The 22,834-nt window shown below is 31.1% G+C and overlaps 1 protein-coding gene across 3 annotated transcripts in view; it reads right to left on the reverse strand.

Annotated features, from left to right (window-relative positions):
- Window positions 1-14,787, reverse strand: part of LOC115244751 (protein I'm not dead yet-like) — a 31,140-nt gene extending 16,353 nt beyond the window's left edge. Inside the window, exons 1-2 of one of the 3 annotated variants that reach the window (XM_029822677.1) lie at window positions 14,476-14,785; window positions 11,896-12,037 (exon numbers count right to left, since the gene is read on the reverse strand). The gene's annotated coding sequence lies outside the window, so the exon portion shown is untranslated. The other 2 variants (XM_029822675.1, XM_029822676.1) reach the window with 2 other exon arrangements.
- Between the last annotated feature and the right edge of the window lie 8,047 nt (window positions 14,788-22,834).

The following is a 22,834-nucleotide window of genomic DNA, read 5'->3' on the forward strand; positions in this document are numbered from 1 at the left end:
AAGTAAGAACTTTACGCTTGGAAGAATTAAACAAGACTGTGTCATCATAAGAATTCACTAGTACAGAAAATAATAAAAAATGAACATGAAATAGTATAAACATTGAGGGAAGGTATTCAAATGTAAACACAAAGCAATATTTCCGCGACCTGCTAACATCAATGTGTATGTACACGTGAAAGTTGAAAATATATGTCTTGAAAATGTATTTTTAGCAGATTCATTTATTTATGTGTAGTAAATCGAACGCATGGGCCGGGGGAAGAGGAAAAGGTAAAACTTAAAAGTTTGTAATATACCAAAGTACATGCACGGACAGGAATCACGCGCGCGTGCTTCCTGTCTATGCGTGTACTTTGGTATATTTCAAACTTTTTTTGTTAATAACTTTTTAATAAGCCACGAGCGACGATTAAATTAGAAGAAAAAGTTACTCAGAATTATGTCCTTGATAACATATGTCAAGATCAAGGTCATTGGGGCTGGGTCCCTTATTCGCTATATTTATCCAATAAATAATTAATTCAACATACTTATATTTTATTTTTGAACACCCTATATATGTAAAAACTTGTGTTTATTTTAGTTTATATGTGTAGTATACGTAGGACTATTTCTGTAAACTAACTTAAATATCCAGTTTTTCATTGTCAGACTATGTATAAATCTTGATTTTTACAAATTTTTGTTTGTTAATAACTTTTTAATAAGCAACGAGCGACGATTAAATTAGAAGAAAAAGTTACTCAGAATTATGTCCTTGATAACATATGTCAAGGTCAAGGTCATTGGGGCTGGGTCCCCTATTCGCTATATTTACCCAAAATTATTTCTGTATTTACAAACTTTACTCTATTTGTTTCTTCATACAAAGGAAGTAAAAGGTAATCAAGAGCCAGCGCGGTAATTTGTGCACATATGTTTTATTACTATCAAATTACATTGATATTTTGATTATGTGATAGACAAAATCACAAAAAGCGTACGTTTCGGTCCCTTTTTTTGGAACATCCTCAGCGCAATTACAAAGTATATGGAATATATTATATCAAAAATGTGACAGTAATAATACGCAGAACAAGAGTGAGTCATCCATGTTGTCAGATGATAAATGTGTTATATAATGTAATTTCGAGACAGAAAGAGACTGTCCGATAAAATATACAAATATACTACCTTCTATACAACATGGATGACTCACTCAAGTTCGATATAATTATATTGCCAGTTATTTTTTAATGTAATATATTTTATCGGACAGTCTCTTTCTGTCTCGAAATTACATTATATAACACATTTACTATCTGACAACATGGATGACTCACTCTTGTTCTGCGTATTATTACTGTCACATTTTTGATATAATATATTCCATATACTTTGTAATTGCGCTGAGGATGTTCCAAAAAAAGGGACCGAAACGTACGCTTTTGTGATTTTGTCTATCACGTAGTCAAAATATCAATGTAATTTGATTGTAATAAAACATATGCGCACAAATTACCGCGCTGGCTCTTGATTGCCTTTTATTTCCTTCGTATGATATATTCATAAGAGTCTTTATTAGTTAATTTGATAATGTTAGGAAAAGTGAAGTTTGTGTACGTTGTATTTGTTGTAAAGCAAATGTGAAAAAAGTTTTTGTTTACATTTACGGGTTGTGTATATCATGGATATTTTGTCAATAATGTGTTTCATCTATTTCTCGCAGTTCGTTAACAGTTTCAACATGCAACTACACGAATTTGTGAGTCTTATCTTAAAAAATATTACTTCTTGAATGCATGGGCGAGAAAGGGGGTCTGCCCCTCCTCCTGCACCTTCACCCCGAAAAAATTCTTGTCTAACCCAATTCAACTTTATTTTTAAAACTAAAAATAGGTTTGGATTTTTTCCGAGCCGAAGTGCAGAGGGAGGAGTTGAGCCCTTCCCCCGCCCACGCGTAAATATAATAAACAGTTTTTTGCAATTAAAAAATAACAAATTATACAGTATATATATACTTTAATGTCAAATTTTAATTTGTTATATCTCCTAAACCAATGTCGTTCTCCATTTATATATTTCTTGCGGGAAATTACTTATTGTCAGAAAAACTTCCCCTACAACATATTTAAGTAGCGATAAAATCGATGATGTATAACCTTTTATACAGTTTTACCATATTTTTGATTGAATTTTGAAACAGTAGCAGAAAATAATTTAATGCAAATTATATGTACATTAAATACAGATTTTTGAGAGAGAAGGCTTTGAAATTAAAGGTTCATATAAAAGATATGGAGAACGCAATAATATTTTGTTCTTTTTATTTTTCAAAATTTGATTGATTTAATTTCTTTCATTTTAATTATATTTTTCTATCCCCTCCTCCTATAAGTTTTTCTTTTACTAGTATTCACTTTAACAATTTTTCTGTTCAATTATCCAGTGATAATAATCGCAACATGCCAATTCAATGAAGCTCAAACACAAGAGGCTCGAATCGGATCGAGGACCCCGCGGCATTGTTCTCACATGGCCTTCGCGATGTTTGCATATGTATGCAACCACGACGTCGTTTCCGTTTATGCGACACCAGTTATGTGGCTCCCCCTCCTTGTATGCGCTTAATCGAAGTGATACAGAGTCATCCATCTAGATTCTCTTTCATGGTCGTTTAACCCTGCGCCATTTACATCAATAACAATATACGACGTTGTTCCGGGGGTCATATGTTTTATTACGGTTTTCTTTGATTATCGTGCACTAACATCGAACGTTTAAGAGTGTATTTTACGAGATATCGAAAATAGACTAGCAGGCTGAATATTTGTTGGCAAGTTTTTCAACCACACTGCGGAAAATTTACTCGATAAAACAGAGCTATGTGCGATATATTTTAATTTTTTTCCCCACAATTAGGAAAGACTAAGCGTCAAAATTTTCATTATTTTAAATTGAATAGGTACAATGTTCTTCCACTTAGATCCTCCGCCTTGTCTAGATAAAGATAAAATAAAATATATATAAATGTATCGTAAATGAGATGAAGATGATCCTGTTTTAAATTTATCTAAATTATAAAGCATTTCATCTAGGTAATTCTAAAATAATAACGCTTTTGAGATGAACAATATAAGATATAAAAACAAATATGTGCTTTTTTACATTTATAAGTCTTTATTTTTTTTAAAACAAGATTTTTTTAAGTATATCGTTTGACAGACGATTTATATCTGGTACATATAAATTTACAACTAAAAAGACACTGATGTAAAAGTGCACACTTAAAAATCCTATATATTATAGTGGTATAAATTAAATTCGCTAAGCATTATCTTAAAAAAATTTAAAAAAGATACTTTTTTTTATCTAAGATAAACAGAAATAATATTGTATATATTTTGACCATCTGGATAAAGATAAGATAAAGTAATTACATCATTTAGATAATCGTTTAGATCTTATGGATTATCTTTTATCTACATAATAGAAAACAATGTGGATGCATATTTTGAGAATTTTTATATAAGATGTGATTTATATACATATATGTATATATACAGAAGATGTGTCTGCATCAAACTTTGTACAAATATTCCATATAGAAAGTTTCAGATTAATTTGAAATCAATTTTTCTTTCTCTGTCATGTCATCATATGATAGACGTTAGGACATATATTATTTATAAAGGAAGAAGTTAAAGTTTCTTCCTTCCTTTATTTTTACGAAGTAACTGATTATTTCAAAGCCAAGTTTTCGAACTTTAATACTTCTGTATAATAATGTTTTGCGATAACGTAGTGTTTCCGATTAATTGCGACGTCGTGCAATCTTTATGCGAAATCAAATGGCAATTCTTATGACATAAACCTTGAACAATGGAGAAAAAAGAATTGATAATCAATAGTACTCTATTCTTTGAAAGCGCAACGCGATTGCTAAATAACGAATTAGATCTCTTTTATGCAGGTCTTTGATTAGTCTTATAAAAAAAGAGCACAGGCAAGATTGCGGCGGTTTAATGTAATTGATCGTGAAATTATACAGGATAATAGGTAATAATTTGATGCGGTTTGCGATAATCGCAATTAAAACGATGATATATCATGCATATTTATGCGTATATTATTTCTTTTTCAAATGATTTATTGATCCTCTCAAAACACACTCATGTAAATAAGCTGATAATTTGCTTTTCACGCTTATTTTACGCTACGCATATCAAATTAATAGATCTAAAGAAAATTCAAAAAGGAAAAGATTTAAATTTTATTTTAAAAAAACAAATTCAACAATTTTAGTTATCAATGTTAATATCAAGTCAATAGTAATATACAATCAGCGAAAAAATATTTGTTGAAAGTATAATTTGTCTGTAATTACATAAGAATAGATTAATGGATTTAAGTTTATTCGAAATTAAGCTAGAAGAGAAGTTGCATACACGCATACATACACTGAGAAAAAAAAGTTGTTAACTTGACTAAATGCGTTCAACTGATTATCATTTTTTTAATTGAAATATTTAAGTACTTAAGTCAAATACGTCATGTTAGATTTAATATGTCGTATTTAATTTAAATACTTAAATATTTCAATTAAAGAAATAATAATTAGTTGAACGCATTTAGTCAAGTTAACAACTTTTTTTTCTCAGTGTATAAATATATTTTATCCTGTTCAACATTCGTTAGATATTTGATCGTAAATTAGTCTTCACATTTTTATCAGAAATAAAGATAGGATTGCTTGTATAAGGATAGTTTATCACAAGTCGGGAATATCAAGTATTTTTCTGCAAATGTCACTGTTTAGTTTAAAACATTGATTAATTTGCTGTCATAATGTTCTGTCAATTATCGTGACATCTACCTTAAATATCTAAATTAATACAAAATAAATATAAATTAATATGCAATATAAACATAAATTAATATAAAATATCTAAAAACATTAATTACATTATTCTGATAGCTATATCTTGAGATCTTGAGAATACACTTTGCATTTCAAAATAGCGAGAAATAATATCAATAGCAGTTGTAATATTTGAAAAAGAAAAATAAATACGCCAGAGAATTCTAGCTTTTTAAAAACGTGCTCGAGATCTCTTCTATCGGATTCTTCGAACAAATTGAGCTAAAAACGGGAGCCTAAAAACATTATTTGCGGGAGAACCCGGGCGGCGCGTGGACCGTGTCTTTGTTTCCGCGGCGAAAAATATTTTCGACGCTTTTCTCGATGCGAAATCCTGGCATCGCCCATATCCAGGACTCAGGTTCGGTGGCGAAACCTAACCGTGAAGAGAGGAGCGGCGCGGGGAGGAGGAGACGAGCGGCGAGGGAGCGGGGAGGTAGGGGGGGGGGAGATTCACCCTTGCGGCAACATTGCGAGAGTGCACACCTGGCCGGAGCTGTGCAGCTGCGGCTACAGACCCTCCGACGCCGACAGGGGATGAAAAGGGGAGGGAAAACGAGCGCAGAGCGGAGAATCGTTGCGGGGCATCCAGGTTGTCGCAGCGTGAGGGAGAAAGAGGGAGAAGCGGGGAGAGAGAGAGAGAGAGAGAGAGAGAGAGGAGCAGGGTTTGGATGCTGAGATTTCAGTTACGTGTTCGCCCTGCGAAGATTTCAACGCCGCTCGACCGCTGGAAACCGAATTGGAATAAGGATATGCAACGATAAACGATACGTACGCGCGATGCTAGAGGCAAAATCAATCGGCCCGTATTTTCACGTTTAACGTGTATAAATATGTATATCGCTTTTAAGATGAAACATATGTGAATAAAAAACGCGACGCGGGAAATAACGGCCCTTGATTCGAGTAATATAATTATTCAAGCATCGTAAATTAATTTAATGATTAAATAATTAAGTAAGCAAACACCATGACTGCGGAATGGAAACACAATTGAAAAATTTGCTCACTATGTGATTCTCATAATCTATTTTTTTTTTATTTTTTTGCTCACGCCAGTTCCTTGAATGATCGGTCTCTACGCAATCTCTTGACACAGTTCCTTCCGCTAAGGGCGTGCAGGTGAATTTATTCAAATGCCGATCAATTCAAAAGGGCTCATCGACGCAAGCATCCCACCGCCTCTCTTTTTCTCTCCCTCTCCACATCTCTCGCTCTCTTTTGTCATTCATCGTATACGACTCTCTTATACGACGATCTTCGTCGGCACGGTAAGGGCCAGGGACAATGACCGTGATATACGATTCTCGAATTTGTTTATAAATGCCCGGGATGGCGCCCGTTTGAGGATATAAACGGGCTTATAAACCCCGTCGCGCGAAAAATGCGCGCTCCGTCACATACCCCGTTCCAAAAGCGACAGGTTACTCATGAAATGTTACATCAAGGGCAAGGGTTATTGAGACATCAAGGAGGATATCCCCTCTACGGTCGCGTGAGAGTGACTTATTACAAAAGCCACTCTTTATCTGTTTGTAAAAAAATGAACTTTTCTCGAGTAAAAAAATCCAAATTAAATAAATCCAGAATTACAGCATCTCGAACGCATTTTACCTCCGCAGGGAAAAGGAAAGTAATTACGAGAAGGAAACGAGATAAATCAGTCGAGAGAAAATTCGTGGAAAATGCGAGTCGAAAATTCTTTCGCGCGAATATTGCGGAGAGTTATGTCACCCTTTTGTCTCCCTTAATTACTCGGGATAGCGCCGACCGCGGAAGTTGAGGAAAATGAAAAATGTTTACTGGACAGTTGGTGTAGCAAGGCGCGTATCGCTCCGGAGACAAAGCTTGCCGGGACGCAATTACAAAAGAAACGTGTCCGAGGCATAAGAAGGAAGATCTGGGAGCCTAAGTTTATTTACATCACAGTGCCGGGGCCGGCTCTCTCGTTGCTTTGTGACATGCCTGCCATAATGCATATTAATAAGAAGTAATCCCTATGGGGGCGGGCGCGACGGAAGGCGACTCAGGATACCCTTTGCGATGTTTGTGTCTGTGTATGAGAGAGAGAGAGAGAGAGAGAGAGAGAGAGAGAAAGTCAGAGCAGGAAATATACTCGCGGATACAAGCCGGAGCTTTAACGGCGTGATGTGGAAATTTCGTGACGGATTTCCACATCGGAGATGAATATTCATGCGAGTCGCTCGCGCTACTGTCACCGTTTTTTTTTTTTTTTTTTTTTTTTTTTTTTTATATTTTTGCTATTGTAAAATGAGAAAAGTGTAACGATATGATTTAATTATAAAACGAAATATATAATAAATGTGTTAGATCGGCGTATTGATCAGATAAAATACATAGTGAAATTGATAAGATCTCTAATACATATATAAAAATTAAATTTTTTTTCTCTTTTTCTCCCTCTTTTCAAATCAGATCTGTATATTTTTTGCAATTGAAATATATCTTTAAATAAGAATTTTCAAAATTCATATTTTGCTGCAAAATTTTTTAACTCTAAGTTTTTGCATACACAGTATTTATATTTGCATACATAATGTTACGTTATACAATAACTTATAACCTTGGATTCTGCACGCTGTTGGCAGTCAGTACGCTACATTCTCGCAATCTTAATTAACCTTCATCTTCAATTTTCTTATTATATCTTAGATCAAAGATAACTTTAAATGAAAATTGCGCAATTCATTCCATTTAATGCCGCATGGAACGCACTTAAACTTCACCGTCTATGTCTCGGCACATATTTTGCTTCCGTTCTTGTCTTTTAATTACTTTTTAATCTCTCTGCACTCTTGTATAATCTTCTTATTTAAAGAATCAGTTTTAATTTCTCTCGCGAGAGAATCTGTAATTGAAAGGATGTGTAATTTCATATTTGGTAAGAGAGACTCGCATTAATAATTTCGGCATTATTTTTGCATATAAAAATATAAAATTTTCCGAAATTTTAATGAAAACACGATAGTGCAAGTTTTTCTGTGCTACGCAATTTTCCCGGCTTGCTGTTCGGAAGAAGACGACGAGGTTTCGAAATCCTCGGATCGGAATCGGAGAACCACGCGTGCGGAACAATTTTTATCCCTGGATGGTGCATTAAGTTCGAACGAGGGGCGTTTGTTGATTTTCCTCGTCGAAAACGACGACGATTTGTCTGCAAACATTTGGTTTTCCGAAGCTCGGCCCTCGCGCGTATCCGACTGTCCGCATTTTTCTTTCCTCGTCATTCTATTCTTCTCGCTATGTCCTTCTCAAAAACGATCAAGTCAAATAATTTCGCCGAATATATATACATAAAACACATATATACATTTTATATATTAGGCTATGGGTATACATTTGATCTGAGGGTTTCGTACATTTTAGGATTTTTTTAGATGAAACAGAGAAATCTATTGAAGCATACAAATGATTCTATTGAATCAAACGCAAAATAAAATACCATTATGTATGCTTCAGTAGATTCAATAGAATCAAACGCAAAATAAAATACCTGTATGCTTCAGTAGATTTCTCTATATCATCTAAAAAAATCCTAGAATTTACGAAAACAATCTTCACGTAAACCGCAGTTTGCGGAATAAAATATTATTCCGTAAAGTGAGGTTTAACTGGACTTTCATTCGGATTAAGTTGGTAAAAACTCAGAACTCGGCTTATTGGATATATACATATATATATATACACATAATAATAATATAATATAAAAGTTTTAAAGAACTATCGCTAGCATGTAAAAGTTGAAACTTCAAACTTGAAAATGCTTTTTTAATTTTTTGTCTACGATGATTTTTTTTGTCGAGTTTTAGCGGTTTGAAAATAACACAATTTTTAACGTATGAAAGTGTTACCTACTTTTTTGGTAGTATATTGTATATATACAGATAGTATTATTGAAAGCGGTACATCAATCTCTTTTTTGTTTGAGCATGACATTCCAGAAAGCGTTTGCAATAGTGTCGCGCATAAATCTACATGCGTTATGGTAAGAAAATTGTAATGTAATCGCGTGATTAAACATCCACAAACACATTGCATTACCGTTTTAATTTTTCAAAATGTTTTGATACTTCGTCAAATAATTTTTTGAGAAAATTATTATACACAAAATTTCCTTATACATAAAAATGTTTGCGACAATTTTTGATAATAATTAGATTTATGAATACATTCCGCGCTGATTCGAATCTGTTTCAGATTTTTTTTTATTCAAACTAATTTGAGGGGATTCAAAGGGATTTAATCTTGTGCTCATATTTTGAAAATAGTCCACATATTGAAGCTCGTATTATTTTTGAAACAAATGTAGCGAAATGTTTCGTAAATCCATTGACGAAAATAGATTCACCGCCAGTTTAACTTTGTACTGCATCACGCTATTATCAGCAAAGTCGAAGATCTTCGTATTATTCAATAATTTTATTATCAATGATACTATTGTTTTGACTTAATACATTATATCAAGTTGTTTCGGGAATTATGACTTTTTCATTTCGTATTTTTCTCTCATGATTTCATGTATTTTATTTAAATATGATGAAGAAATTAGTAGCTATTTCTAATATTTTTGTTTTAATATTTAATCGATTTCAACGATGCTAGTATTATCACAATGTTTTTATATACGTAAGAAGACTGCATTTATAATGTAATTAATAACAAAACAGCGTATCGGTAAGCAAAAAAAAATGCGAAATGACATTCATAATTAAATAATAATTTTACGCAAAAAACCGAGAGAACTTGTATCAATCTAAAGACTAGACTGACACTTCACAGACATTATAATTGGTAATAACACACAAAATTACGTCATTCAATTACTATCCTTTCCATCTTCCACATCTTTGTCTTCAATATCACGGCAAACATTTACACGATACATTACGAATGAAAGATCATATGATATTTATCGGTGTCTAATTGTAGGAAGAAAGTGTAATTCACGCGATAACAAAAACCATCATGCAATCAATATAATTACATACATATGTATTACACGTGACTACATACGTATGTTGTAGATAGATAATCGGATCCAAATATAGTGTCGGGTCGTTATCGCGGTCAATGTTGTCAAATGATGATGTCGCGTGTCATGAGCGCGATTATGAAATAATGTATCATAAAATGTTCAGTGTGTAATTTGCAATCCAGAGATCACATCACGATTCTAACAAGTCGGATTTTGGCGCATCTCAAAAAGTGGGATTTTCTCAGAGCCATTATCGCGCATCATTACCGCTCGCGAGCTCCCTCGCGTTTCAGACGCGTTAAATATAGAACCACAAATCGCGTAGGAAAGGGCGATAAAAATATTTAATCCAGCGGCAGATGCGGTCGCTTGTTCTCATATTTGTTTTTCGTAACATTTTACATGCAACACGCGCGCATGTATGTATATATATATTTTTTTTTTCTTGTTTATTTTAATAAGACACTTTAAGGATGTTTTGGCTGTACAATACAAGCAAAAAACTGTCAAAATTAAAAAAAAAAACATATTTCTTATGTTTATACTGTTTGAAAAATCAAATAAATAATTTCGGATTATAAAAAGGATTAAAGTATCGCAAAATAATATGGTTTTTAACGTCTTCATAAAAGAAAATAGTATATATAATTAATATTTTTCCTAATTTATGACAAAAACTTTTAATTGTGAATACGCTCTGAAGACGGATCAACTGCGAGAAACAAAAAAAAAACAAGTTGTTTGCAGAAAGAGAGAGAGAGAATATTTTTGTACAATTTTTAGTAAATAACTTTTAAACAAGTAAGTGGATGTAAATCAAGTTTTGCACAAATATTTATTAGAGTTTTCTTAATATAAAGTATATGAAAATTTTTATTTTGTTGACAATGTTTCTTTCTTGTCAAATTTATCAATAAGTGCCAAAATATGCGATTTTTCATAAAAATCAATACTGACTTTAAACTTAAATAATTTCCAAATCGTTAAGAGAATTGTGTGCTTAGGTTTTGCACAGATAATCAGAAGAAATAATAGAACAGTTTACGAAATTTTCATGCTTTTGTCAATGTTTTGACATGCATTCATACATGACACATATATCCTTAAAGATAGCGCGTTTTTTCACGAAGAAAATTTTATCTCTAATTATTGACCCCGAATAAAATTATTCAGAGAAGAGAAATTTTTTTTAAAGAAATGTCGGATAAATATTTATAATGTAACATGTTTCAGAATATATATCTCTAACATAAAGAAAAATTATTTAAGACTTTATTTAAGACTTAACATGCGCATGTTAAGTCTAAAATGCGAATTTAATTTTTATATATTGTTATCTATGTTGAAGACGGACCGAAAAACGATCCGAAACGTACATATTTAATGCATACTTGTCAATGAAATTAAACAACAAAAAGTTTGCACACTAATAATCATGATTCGGCTCTTATTTGTCAATTTCTTCACCTAGTATCGTTAGTACTTTGAGCCTATTGCTATTATTATTGTAAAGAAAAATAGACTTTTCCGATTCTTATCGTGTTGTCGAAGATATTGTAAAATTATTTTCGCATTGCTGATTCGCAATATATATCACGCGAATCGTGTACACATTCGCGATAGATATCGAATGCGAATTATTATGCATGTTCGTCCTATTGTCGTCGAGTCGTCTCTTCGAGAGCATCCGCGGAAGATTAAACCGGATACACACCGAGCAAACGAATATCAGTAAAAAGCAGCATTGCTTATAATTAATAATTTTATATATAACAAAAATTATTTTATACAAAGTTTTAGGAAAAATGATCTAAAATAAGATTTTTTAAAATTAATAATTGACGTTGTTTTCACGCTCATTCGTGATCGTTCGTACTACAATTAATTTACACTCTGTCTGGACCCAGCTTAATGTACCGCAATTTGCGCGACATCGAATATTATTAATCTTTTCGACGGGGGTTAAATTCTTTCTCTCGTTGTCATCAATACTCACATACATAAAAGCCGAATTGAAGGTGTTATCGATGTCGTCCGTCGTCGTGCGACACGTCAAAAATAGAAGCTAAAGTGTATTCTATTTTGCCTCGTCTTTTGTTTTTTTCTCTTTTCTTCAGGCGAGGATACTTAACATCTTGCTGTCATTAGAAAGTAATTTGCTTGATAAGATTGCGAAATATTTTTTATAATATATATATAATAATTAAATTTACTATATCTAAATTAACTAATATGCAGAGTAGCCTACATAACTGTTAATAGTTTAATATTTCAAGAACTACGCGATCAATTTTAATCATTCTGATTTTGAATTTTACAGATCTTAGGGGCTTTTAAATCTATGTCAAGATTGATCCCTTCGACCCCCCAAAGAATAAATTTTAAAATTTCAAATGAATACCTATGTAAAATCAATTATTTTCGTAATCTACGTAGATAACAAACAACTTTCATCGAAAACATTTTTTTCTTACAACCATATTTTTAAAGGTTACAAGCGTTTAAAATCTGAAGTTAAATGACTTGATTAAATCGGGATTGATTGAAAAATGAAGGTGAAACGCAAAATAACATCATGTAATTCTATTTATACGTGAAATATGTGAAAGGAAAAGTAATGTTTGAACAATCAACTGCAGAAGATGATATGTGACGAATAAGTGAGGCTATAAATGAGCATACCACAGTAACCTTCGAAATGTTGTCCCGATATTTTATTCTTAGAATAAACAAATGTTTACATATAAATGGTCGACATTTTGAGCATTTAATCTATGAAATTCGAGACCCCAGAATGATTGAAATTGGGCGCGTAGTTCTTGAAATGTTCTATCATGATCACTCTATATAATATAGAAGGAGGAGTATATATATACTGATTGTTATTATAAATTTTATATAATTATTTTATATTATATCTTTTTACAATATACATATATTGTATATATATGTATATATATTTATAATATTTATAATAACAATCGGGATTAACTTATGTGATACGAAAATGCGCTATTTATTTTTTCGCTATAATACTCAATCACGAAGTATCAAATGAGTTATGTAGGTTGTTTTTCACGATCGTCTTTTACGATGTGGTTTCAAGTGAAGCACCATCTTATAACAGTAGGTATATACATATTTCGAGCATTTGTTATAAATAATATTCCATCGGCTGTTTTCAAAGCCACAAATATTTTTAAAACGTTGGAACAATACTTCGCATAAAAAATTATGTATGTGTTGCTTAAGCATGTCATTTTATTTCTAGTTGTTTTTTCAGAGACATCAGTAAGAAATTCCTTCGTATCAAATAAGTTCTATTTAAAATATTGATAACTTCAGATATTATGCATCAATAAAAAGTTACGTAATAAAATCGCGCACAATTTAGTACACTAATTCGACAATTTGAAATAGTTCTTATTTAAAAATTATTGTTTGAATGGAGTTTTGGTAAACGACAAGTTGATATCAATAATTTCCCTGTACATTTCGTATGCGGGAGTTTCGGGACACCCTGTATATAAATTCGCATGAATATTATATACTTCTAAAAGATAACTTACATTTACTCAAAAATTGCTACGAGAAGCTCATTTTTAATTAAATCACAAAGAATCTATAATTCAAAGGACATTCAATAGACCATGTATAAATTTGTATAATATAATGTTATATTATTTTAATATATTTTTTAATACATATATTTTAATATATATTTTATATAATATAAAGTTAAAAAACATTAAATTCTAATGTATATATTTTAAATACAATATATATATTTTAAATATAATTTAAAACATTATGTTCTAATAAAATTAAATTTATACATGATTTATTGAATGTCCTTTTTTTGTACTATAGAGATTTTTAAAGTTTATATAAGTTCTAAGAATCTCTATAGTACAAAAAAAAAGGGCATTTAATAGATCTTGTATAAATTTACACGCGCGCGCGCGCGATAAAATTCGAGAATATATTTTGAGATATTACGAACATAATAGGTACTTGTGCAATATTGAATATCTATGTCTTAAAATCAAGTTCGAACAATCGCAAGTAAATATATCACCGAACGAACGTGAAAAGACGTTACAATTATTATTTTTTAAATGATTTTTTATAAAATTAATAATTGAATAACGCTTTTCTACTCTTTGATATATGTTGATATTCGTTTGTGATCGTTTGTATTCTTTGGGTTTGAATCTGGCTTGATGCGTTAAGTTTTCTAAAATATATGTAGACAATATAATATTAAATATAAATAAAATAATCATAATTATATTACGTCCAATTGCAGTGCACACTTTAAATTATCATGTACTTCTTTAAATTCATTTTATGTAATGTGATCCATCTCTTAATCACCACACTTTAAACAATATACGCCTATAAATATTGCGATCGCGCGTTGCAATAACACAATCGCTTTTGTACGAGACGAGAGGAGATAGTCTGTCACATCATCACTATTAATTTGAATTTATTACAGCAATTGGATTTTCCATAAATTATAAGAATAAAATTAATTAATTTCATAATAATTTTTCTTATCGCACGAATTCACCTCATTTAACGTTAATTCGTCTATTAACTCCCGCTTGTCACGAGCTTTTGGGCGTTGCGTTCCGCGCGCACTGACTGTGCAGGCCAAAAGCACACGAAGTTAAAGTCCGCACATTTCAAGCCTCATCCCTTCTCTTCTTTGACGCATCCTCTCCTCAGTTCGTGTCTTCCTCTTTGTCTGCCTCAGTCAGCTTACTCTGGCTGTAGTAAATTCTTGAGCCCCGGGACTTCTTTCAGCGAGGATCTTGACCCTGTTAACGAGCGGTCGACAAAATTTTGATCGAGGGCCCCTGAAGGCTCTCTCGAGGAATTTACAACAATACAACTGACCTTTGCCCCTTGAAGCAAAAATATGAGAAGTTGTAGCATAACGCACACGATTGTGTTTTCGGCAAATTTTTGACATTCCGAGATTCTTGAGCAAGATTAGATTTTTTCGAGGTTCCCTGCAATACTGAGGCTCTAAACGCGGAAAAATTAATTGGTTAGAATTTGATTCCAGAAACGCTCTCTCGAGGCTCGTTCGTGAGAACGGACGACAACCTTTAAACTCGTGTCGATTTGATAAACCTGAATATTCGATTAGTTCTAAATACATGTACGCAAAATTTTCTTTTCCTGATATCAGAGATTTTTTTGAAGCGATATTGTCTTCTTGTAATGATGTATTTAGTCTAAGTCATTTCCATATTATGAAAAGTGTCATTGATGATAATGTTGCAATTTTATAAAATGGAAAAGATAAAATTTATTAAGGAAATAATATACATAAAAATCGTTGAATAAAATAAATAATTATATTGATAAAATTGTTTTTATATAATAAAATTATATTAATAAAATTGTTTAAAAAGTTCAAGATCTATGTTGTTCGGATATCTCGATAGCCTTTCTTCCGCTTGTATTTTCTAAATCTCTTAACAAACTCTTTTCCTTTATTTTTTCCAATTAAATCTTGAATAGTTTTATTATTAATTATTTATTTAATCTATATAATTAATTTTCTATTTTAATGGATGATCATAATATTCAATATCATAATAGCCAATATCATATATTAAAAAAATTGTCTTGTATTCGATCCTCGCATCCCGAAGGATCGCCGTCATTCGTGAATGCGGTGTGCATGTACAAGCGAATCCTATTTAAAAAAAGCCGAGTTCACAGATTACATCTTTCTTCATCAAAAGAAAGAGACAGAGACTGAAATGTGTTATGGCAACAAGAAAATCTACATTCCTTCGACCGCTTGTATATACACGGATGGAGAAAGAGATACGAACTTTGCGGATGTGTGTGTAAAAGAACAGGATGTCAAAAAAAAACATATCGAAAACTAATTACATATTTTGTTCTTCTATCATCGTCCATGTTTTTTTTTCGTGGCAAATATTCATCCATTCGTTGATAATTTGAAAGACTAGCAATCTAGTCGCAGCAAATATCTTGCATTTGATCAGCGATTTTAAGGAGAATTAATAATTACAAATTAATTGTTGATTGATATACTGCGTTAAATTGATTGATCGATAAATGAGAGGAAAAAATATGCAAGGAAAATATGTATATGACGTAAAAAATCGTTCTTAAATTATTTCTTTTGCATCGCTATGTTCACTTTTTTAACGGAACTCTGGTGTGAATTTCAATGCGTTCGATTGAATTGCGATTCACCGGAAACCTTTATTCGTGCTCCACATTATTCATTCCGTGCGTGCCGTCACATTGTTTTGCATTGGAGAAAGCCGCGCAAAGCGTCGAATCGTACGTATGTATATGTAAAATCAATATATTCAAGAAATTGATTCAATTAAAACCCATAGTTGTATGATAAAGAGAGCTGCATTATTACTTTATAATATTATTTCTATTTTTCCCGAGTAAAAGAATATATGGAGCTTTTGAAGCTTCAGAGTATGCTAGTGTAAAAACGTGTATATGCATATATGGCGATATTATTTATGGTGTGTATTTCTTATATTTTATCGAAAGAACATGGAAATCGTTTATCATTAATACAGATAACGCGTCTATATTATTTATAAATAATACAATAAATGCACGTTTTTTGTTTTATGATATCATTATTTTCGCATTTGGACAAGCATATATCTGACAGAAGAAACATAAAAGAATTATTTCTTTGTTCAATAATTTTATTAATATTGACGCGAATTTGTTAATTATTTAGAGTATTTTATCGCATCTTATACATGTATATTGTATAAGCTATCTTAATTATAAAATATTATGTTGTAATTTTTTTTAATTAATTAAAAAATGAAAGAGAATTATGTTTTGCGGCAAATATTTTAATTAAAAACAAATATCTTTTTTCTAGTTCCAAATTATTTTCGAGAACTATATAGGTCATGCATATCTTCTTTATACACTAAAGATTATAAAAAATGATTATTAAAATGATAAATAATGATAAATAATTAATGATTTCGTAATTTTTCCGTGCAATTTTGTCATTACAATAATGTTACAATAATGCCCGATAATGCCATACATTAATGGATTAAATTAATCGTTACGTAATAGCCTCGTTGCGCACATTTAAGGAAACCAACGTACGGAATTCTCTTTTACCGTACGCTACCGCAAAATAACGCTAATTCAGATAAACGAGCAAGAATGGTCGGATTCTAATCGTAAAGCCGTTATAATATACCATATTTTTCTTATTTCGAATAATTAGAGCGATTACGCGATTCGTAAACAAACCTAGAATAAACCACCTGATAGCGGAAAATATCACGCGAGCCATTCTCGGTCGAGGAATACTGTATTATTTCATATAATATGATTTGATATTATCTAAGAACTAAGAGAGAAAATTAAAGAAAATATATTAAATATATTTAACTAATGAAAAATAAACATAATTTTTTAGAATATAATCTTTTATCTAATATCATTAAATTACGAATATCATATAATAATGTATAAAATTCTTATTCTGTTTTTAGCATAACAGATTTCTATTTTGATTAAAAGTCAAAGCAGTTGTGGACTGACTGATACGTTATAAATAATTAATTGATTGTGACAAGCAGTTGCATCAATGTTAATTTTGGTAATTATTTACATTAACAGACACCTCGCCAATGACCTTGACCTTGACATATGTTGTCAAGGACATGACTCTGAGTAACTTCCGTAGGGAGGACGGAACCCATTGTGTTCACATATACATTTTCCCATCAACACAACAATTGTGGAATGGATCTCGCTTTGCGTTATAAAGTATATGCGTGGACACAGTGGGTTCCGTCCCCCCTACGAGGGGGCTCCACTTCCGGAAGATATAACCTAACCCAAACCTTATTCTGATTCAAAACTAAAATTTATGCTTCTGCTTATGCTTATATTAATGTTTCATAACTTTTATTTGTAGAACAATTTTTTAATAAACAATGAGCGCCAACAAAAATCTTTTATGTTACTCAGGGTGATAACCTTGACAACATATGTCAAGGTCAAGGTCATCGAAGCTGCCTCCCTTATATTGCATATAAGCAATATACCAATTACTTCCTTTAGCACTGACACAAAGTAGCAAATTTCTCAAATTTTTTTTGTTTATAACTGTTTAATAAACAGTGAGCGCCGATTAACTTATAAAGAAAAGTTACTCAGGGTCATGTCCTTGACAACATATGTCAAGGTCAAGGTCATCGGCGAGGTGTCCGTTAATGTAAATAATTACCTTAATTTTTTTCATTTAATCTTTTATAATTTACAGTTTATATCGCGCCTTTCAATTTATGAGATTCGTGGATATGTTAGATTATAAATATGCGAAAGGGTTTTTATAACATAGATTGAAAGAATTTTTAAGCAATTTAAGATATCCTAATATAAAACATGCTTTGCGTCTACTTGTCGAAAAATCGATGTTAAGATATAACAGCATTACTTTTGAAAATATGAAAAAGATATTTGTAAGATATTGTAATTTTATAATTATAAAAATATTCAGCTTTTTAAAGAAATTGCCACGTCAATAATAGTTTTAATACCGAATAAAATTGCGTTTGAATTAATTCGCAACAAGACATCATTTTTAAAATAATTATATAATTTACTTGTATATTGTCACTTCGTTGAATATCACCGGAAAATTGCGCCGCGCAACGTTTTAATTAGCGTCGTGCATGTCACGGCATTAAATACGTACCTCCTTAACTTTTCAATATCACTTTTTTTTTTTGTAGAAAATTGAAGCAACTATTTAATACAACAGTTTTTTTGGTTTGAATAAAATAATTATATTCCATGAGTTTTTCATATCTGGAGCGTGCACTTGGCGCCTTTTTTTTTTTTTTTTTGGTAAGTTTTTAACAGTTATATCATTCTTTTTTTACTATACAGGGTGTCCTAAACCACCCGTACACCCCTTTTATTTCAAAAATTAAGCATTTTAGAGAAAAACGTTTTGAACAAAAATTGTATGGTTTTGAGGGGAACATAAGATGGTGTCATTGGTTTGACCTTGGATGGCATCGTTAAGGTCAAGTCATTCCATTTAAGAAATTAAAGGTGTCCTTGACTTGACCTTAACGATGCCATCCAAGGTCAAACCAATGACACCATCTTATGTTCCCCTCAAAACCATACAATTTTTGTTCAAAACGTTTTTCTCTAAAATGCTTAGTTTCTGAAAGAAAAGGGGTGTATTGGTGGTCTAGGACACTCTGTATAATTCAACAAAGAAAATACAAGAACAAGTTAATTATTTCCGTATTTTTTTAACGCTGAATATGATTTCGATTTCCACAAATTGTTATCATATCATAATTTTCAGAAAGAACCACGCCTAATTTTTATGAGAAAAACGTTTTCGGTCAATTTGCTTAAATTAGTGATATGATGTAGTTCCTGTGTCCCTAATCAAAAGTATCAAGTTACAGAAAACTTCTATGACCAGTTTCTGAGTTATACGGATGTACAAAAAGTGTCGGAACCCCTTAATATTTCGAAAAATATGCATTTTTGAAAAAAATGTTCCATACAAAAATTGTACAATGTATAATTATAATGTAATCGTAATTACTTTTAATCGTAATTACATGATAATTGCAATTATAAGTAATTGCGATTACATTTTAATCTACGGAAACGGAACTTCCCGAACTCTCTTTTTATAATATTTGAGAGTTTTTTTACACAACTTATTCAGTCTTGTTTTCTTTGAAATGATCAAGCATTAAGCGGTTTTGTTTCGTTAGTTTCTACTTTCAGTATATGATATCAGTCTAAAAATATGTATACTGTGTTCACGGAGAGAACGACCTCGCTTTTCGTCCGGTTCGGCCAGATCCCGCCCGACCCACCGCCCATTTTGCCCTCTCTACGCTGCCAAAATTGGTCTTGCAGCTTTCTTTTGTTCAAAACGTTTTTTTCTAAAATGCTTAGTTTTTGAAAGAAAAGGGGTGTACGGGTGGTTTAGAACACCCTGTATATTATTTTTTAATAGGTTTAATCAGCAGCTTGAATTGGTATTATACAAAGTATTTTAACAAGAGAAATATTTTTATTTTAACTCTACATGTTCTATAAACAATATAGATTTATTAATTTAACGTAATATTATATTACATTTTTCAATCTCTCTTTTCAATATGTTCGAATTATTCTTAAATAATATGTCTTTTCCTTATCATTTTACATTATTTCTAATTATGCAGTCAGATAAAATGCATCTATCATAGTTACGAATAATGAAAAACAATAATTTTGTCTTTTTGTGATACATAAAAAGTATCTATTTATGCATTCTTTCTTTTACATTAAATTCTTATCCCATTTTTTACATAGAATATTAGATTTAAATAAAATAAGGTAAATGTTTGGATTAATTTACATCTCACGGATCGTTTTCATTTTTACATATATTGTAGAAGATACATTCCTAAGTAATACACGCTTTGAATTTTGTGGCGCTCTCTTCTAGTTCTAGAGATATGCGATTTTGAAGTATCATAATTTTCATACTTACTTGTATTATCTTTTCGTTATATTTTACTTACGTGTTTATATTTTTTTGTTTACATTTGCGTCATTTACTTTTAAATCAGAAATAGGTTTGGGTTAGATTATATCTTCCGGAAGTGGAGCCCTCCGTAGGGGGGAAGGGGGAGGCGGAACCCACTGCGCCCACACATCCACACAACAATCGTGGGGTGGATCTCGCTTCGCGTTGTAAAGTATTAAAAAATTACCCTTTTTAAATAAAAGTGAAAAAGGCGCCAAGTGCATGTGCACAAGCGCCTTTTGCTAAAAAAAAAAAACTCTTATACAAAATAGTGTTATTTCAATTTGTTGTGAAAAGTTCTTATACAAAATAGTGTTACTTTAATACAAAAACATCTTTATAGTCAAACTAAAAAACTATTTTACAGAATAGTTGTTTTAATTTTCTACAAAAATAGTGAGATACATGATAAAAATATTGCGCCAATAAAAATTTATGTTACAAAATTTATTTAGTATTATTTCTAATATTAAAAATTGTATCTCATAAATTGCAATATGATTAAAATAGTGGAACATATTTAAGTGAAAACAATTTTTTATTAAAAAAAACAATTTTAAATATAAAATAACTTTTCAATTAGAGAAAAACTTGGCGGTGCAGAAATACAAAATGTAAATAATATGTTAATTAGATTAGCATATGTTCAGTTTAGCAGCGTCAAGTTTTTCTCTAATTAAAAAGTTATTTTATACTTAAACTTGTTTTTTTAATAAAATATTTTTTTCACTTAAGTATGTTCCACTATTTTAATCACAATTGCAATTTAATTGCAATTACAGCTGCTGTGTTTTTTTTATTTTCCTCGCGTTGGGGCAAAACCGGGTACCTACAAACCTCATATAATGAAAAGAGGAAAAATTGTCATCCTGACTTTGTCTTTCTACAAAAACCAGTTGGAAATGGAGACTGCCATTCAGAAAAAGAAACCACTAAAAAAAAGCTTTTTGAGACCCCTAAAGTTAAAAAATTGAATAAAAAAAGTCCTGCAGCAATATAGAGCAAGAGGATATCTTTGTATGTGATTTTTGTTTATAGAATACATTTTTGTATTGTATTTTGATTAAAATAAATCAAGATTTCGTAATTGCACGGTATTTTACATGCTTTCGAATGGGTATTCGATTTTACTCTATCCTGGGACAAAATCGGGTATTTTGACTTCTCAAAAAAATCTTGTTATCTTTGGTAACTAAATATTTTTTTCTAGCAACTAGCCTCATTTTCTCATTTTAAGGTCCACTAAAGACTACTAACAGTTAATAGATTTTTTTTTGCCATCTGACTTTGTAGAAAGTCAAATCCAAAAAGTACTCGGTTTTACCCTACTTTCCTCTACATTTTTTGCACATAAAATCTATGTACATATATTTGCATTTTATCGAATAAAGTAACTAATATGATTACTAATATGATATTAATTTTTAATATGTTTTTTCAACTTTGTTCGATTATACGCAGGTATGGGAAAAACGAGTACAACTTAGTTTATGTAATTAGTTATTTATTCTTAAACATAGCCTCTCTATACCTATACTTGGCTGTGTTTGCTTCGCATAAAAAACTAAAAGAACAAAACAAAGATATCGCAACAGTCGGTAACGAAATGTACGCGCATGTATCGATAAATATGGGACTATATAAAGTAACATATAGTATATTACGATATCTCAACACTCTCTCTATCGGAATACAGGGTGGTCCTCGTAACGGTCGCCACGATTTTTAAGGCACTTACAATAATCTGACATAAAAAAGTCATAAACAGAAATTTATCAGTTTCTAACCGGCAACAAATTGCAATAATAAAAATTGACCAAACAATTTTTTTTCCATAAAAAAGCAAGGCCACCTTCAATTTTTTAAATGGAATTGCCTACTTTTTATTGCATATTCTTGTAGCTTACTTCGAAAGCTTTCCAAAACACTATAATAAAGTATTTTTTCATTAAGTACTTTTTGAGTTATTTTATATTTTAATCTGACATATTTTGATATAAAAATTAAAAATTTCTGTTTATGACTTTTTTATGTCAGATTATTGTAAGTGCCTTAAAAATCGTGGCGACCGTTACGGGACCACCCTGTATATATGTATATATGTGATTCAACTAAACATAAGATTTAATGAACGAACATAACTTAAATATTTATCCTTCACCAAAGCTTTTGTTAATATATCTGCTGTATTTTTATCTGTAGAAATAAATTTTATATAAATTAAACCTTTACTTTGAGCATCTCTAGAAAAATGACATCTTATTTCAATATGCTTGCTTCTTTGGTGAAGCATATTCTCTATACTCAGTACAATTGC

The sequence above is a fragment of the Formica exsecta genome, unplaced genomic scaffold, assembly GCF_003651465.1.
Source record: "Formica exsecta isolate Colony F162 unplaced genomic scaffold, ASM365146v1 scaffold854, whole genome shotgun sequence".
NCBI lineage: Eukaryota > Metazoa > Arthropoda > Insecta > Hymenoptera > Formicidae > Formica > Formica exsecta.